Raw genomic sequence first — 3,530 nt, forward strand, 5'->3', positions numbered from 1 at the left:
AGGAACTGGGGTGATCAAATTGACGATAGACATAAATGATGCCTCCAGCTATTGCATGACCCTTGTCTGGCTCTCAGTGCTAATTTTCCTGCACCGGGTTTCACCGTGTATTCACTATCAGTTCGGCCGAGTCTAAAATCCTTTCGCCTTCACTTCTTCACACATTGGCATTTAAAAGTGGGAAAAACAATTGCTTCCCGCATTATATGATATTTAGCTTTGCGATTTTGTCAACATATTGCAACTTTTGCTTTGGTTACATCCTTAGTATCCTCCAAGATGCAAGATGCAGCATTTCTTTCCGACGGAAATGTGAACCGCGAATTTCCCTGCATCGCGTAAATTGTGTTCGATGCAATTAAAAATGGAGAGCGGATTGCTGCGTCAAAGTGAATTTTGGCGACTCTACAAGTTAATTGCCATGATTATGCTCTCTAGTGTCTCTTGACTTTACCGCAGCATATGAACATTAATATATTTCCATTCTACAGTTTTTCTACTCTCACACGTGGGGCAGGTCGGTAGGCAGAAGACGGACCAAGAAAACAAGAGGATTTGATCAAATGCCCAGAGAAGTAAAAATATGGAGGAATAGATGGGTGTACAATGTATGTGAGGTATAAACGCAACAGGTGAGCAAACAAGTGGGTGAGTGACGTGATAAATGCATGGACAAGGTAAAACTTTACCAACTTGTCATTTGCACGATTTCAATACTTTGCAAGAGAAGTTGACGTGATTTGTCATTTACGCTGTTTGTGAGTTAAGGACTGTGAGGATAAAAAGGGCTTGTCCCTCTCCTCGAGTTGCGTTTTGATAGAACCTGCCTGCAGCATGCGAAAAGAATAAATGAGGGGGGCATCCGAAATCCATCGGCTGTATAACAAGAACAAATGACATAGTACGTAAGAGAATCAGGGTGTGGGTATTGGAAACGATGTGCACTGAATATATCACCTATGTAAGATAAGCGAGCAATCCATTTTCTTGGGAATAATCATGACACTGTCCACATTGTGTGGTCTGACAGTAGCAGAAGCTTAATTGAGTATAGTGCTAATGTTTCAAAGAGCGCAATTAGTTTACCGGCGGAGATGGATCACTGAGTTCCACGTATGAAAACGCGTTGACAATTGCTACAAGTGGAGTTGTTATGCTCGTGTTTCCCAGAAGCTGTCGAGACTATCACGCAAATAGTCAGCAGGTAGACTTCAGAGTAGAGGTCTTCATCACTAACCTAATTAGTGACTCGATGTGTCATGTTGGTGTTAGCGAATATAACAGCTAGCTGACGAAAGCGCCCAAGCGTAGGTCTACGTGACGCCAAATCTATTCACGCTTATTTGTAATTACTGATTGACCGTGACCTTCTCATTCGAGTAGTTGTCACCACAAGTACGCACACTTACATGCACCCATAGTGTTTGCTCGACAATGCGATGTAGAGTCGGAGACAAGCATGCAGTGCGAATGTTCGCCTGTCAGTTGATAGCATTCGCACAATGTACTATCCTTGAATACGCTTTTAGCGACCTCCACATTACGCTCTTCGTCGTCAGCTTCGCTGCTCATGCATTTTGCTGCACATTGACACATCAGCCGCCTGAGTTACATGACCCGCCCATACCTCTGCATCAGTTGCCAAACCCTGTGAAAAGTAGCTAATCATGACTTGCCCAGTCACTGACCAGCTCCTTCAAAGAGCAAACAAGAAGAAGAACGCTTTAATCACATCACCAAGATGAAAGTCTTGTTTCCATAACTGCTGGACATAACAATGCCATTGAGTTACATTATTATAAAAAACCCCTAGAATTTGAATAGCCTAAAGTCTAAAATCCTTTCGCCTTCACTTCTTCACACATTGGCATTTAAAAGTGGGAAAAACAATTGCTTCCCGCATTATATGATATTTAGCTTTGCGATTTTGTCAACATATTGCAACTTTTGCTTTGGTTACATCCTTAGTATCCTCCAAGATGCAAGATGCAGCATTTCTTTCCGACGGAAATGTGAACCGCGAATTTCCCTGCATCGCGTAAATTGTGTTCGATGCAATTAAAAATGGAGAGCGGATTGCTGCGTCAAAGTGAATTTTGGCGACTCTACAAGTTAATTGCCATGATTATGCTCTCTAGTGTCTCTTGACTTTACCGCAGCATATGAACATTAATATATTTCCATTCTACAGTTTTTCTACTCTCACACGTGGGGCAGGTCGGTAGGCAGAAGACGGACCAAGAAAACAAGAGGATTTGATCAAATGCCCAGAGAAGTAAAAATATGGAGGAATAGATGGGTGTACAATGTATGTGAGGTATAAACGCAACAGGTGAGCAAACAAGTGGGTGAGTGACGTGATAAATGCATGGACAAGGTAAAACTTTACCAACTTGTCATTTGCACGATTTCAATACTTTGCAAGAGAAGTTGACGTGATTTGTCATTTACGCTGTTTGTGAGTTAAGGACTGTGAGGATAAAAAGGGCTTGTCCCTCTCCTCGAGTTGCGTTTTGATAGAACCTGCCTGCAGCATGCGAAAAGAATAAATGAGGGGGGCATCCGAAATCCATCGGCTGTATAACAAGAACAAATGACATAGTACGTAAGAGAATCAGGGTGTGGGTATTGGAAACGATGTGCACTGAATATATCACCTATGTAAGATAAGCGAGCAATCCATTTTCTTGGGAATAATCATGACACTGTCCACATTGTGTGGTCTGACAGTAGCAGAAGCTTAATTGAGTATAGTGCTAATGTTTCAAAGAGCGCAATTAGTTTACCGGCGGAGATGGATCACTGAGTTCCACGTATGAAAACGCGTTGACAATTGCTACAAGTGGAGTTGTTATGCTCGTGTTTCCCAGAAGCTGTCGAGACTATCACGCAAATAGTCAGCAGGTAGACTTCAGAGTAGAGGTCTTCATCACTAACCTAATTAGTGACTCGATGTGTCATGTTGGTGTTAGCGAATATAACAGCTAGCTGACGAAAGCGCCCAAGCGTAGGTCTACGTGACGCCAAATCTATTCACGCTTATTTGTAATTACTGATTGACCGTGACCTTCTCATTCGAGTAGTTGTCACCACAAGTACGCACACTTACATGCACCCATAGTGTTTGCTCGACAATGCGATGTAGAGTCGGAGACAAGCATGCAGTGCGAATGTTCGCCTGTCAGTTGATAGCATTCGCACAATGTACTATCCTTGAATACGCTTTTAGCGACCTCCACATTACGCTCTTCGTCGTCAGCTTCGCTGCTCATGCATTTTGCTGCACATTGACACATCAGCCGCCTGAGTTACATGACCCGCCCATACCTCTGCATCAGTTGCCAAACCCTGTGAAAAGTAGCTAATCATGACTTGCCCAGTCACTGACCAGCTCCTTCAAAGAGCAAACAAGAAGAAGAACGCTTTAATCACATCACCAAGATGAAAGTCTTGTTTCCATAACTGCTGGACATAACAATGCCATTGAGTTACATTATTATAAAAAACCCCTAGAATTTGAATAGCCTAAA

This window comes from Echinococcus granulosus (assembly GCF_000524195.1).
Source record: "Echinococcus granulosus chromosome Unknown EG_S00257, whole genome shotgun sequence".
Taxonomy (NCBI): Eukaryota; Metazoa; Platyhelminthes; class Cestoda; order Cyclophyllidea; family Taeniidae; genus Echinococcus; species Echinococcus granulosus.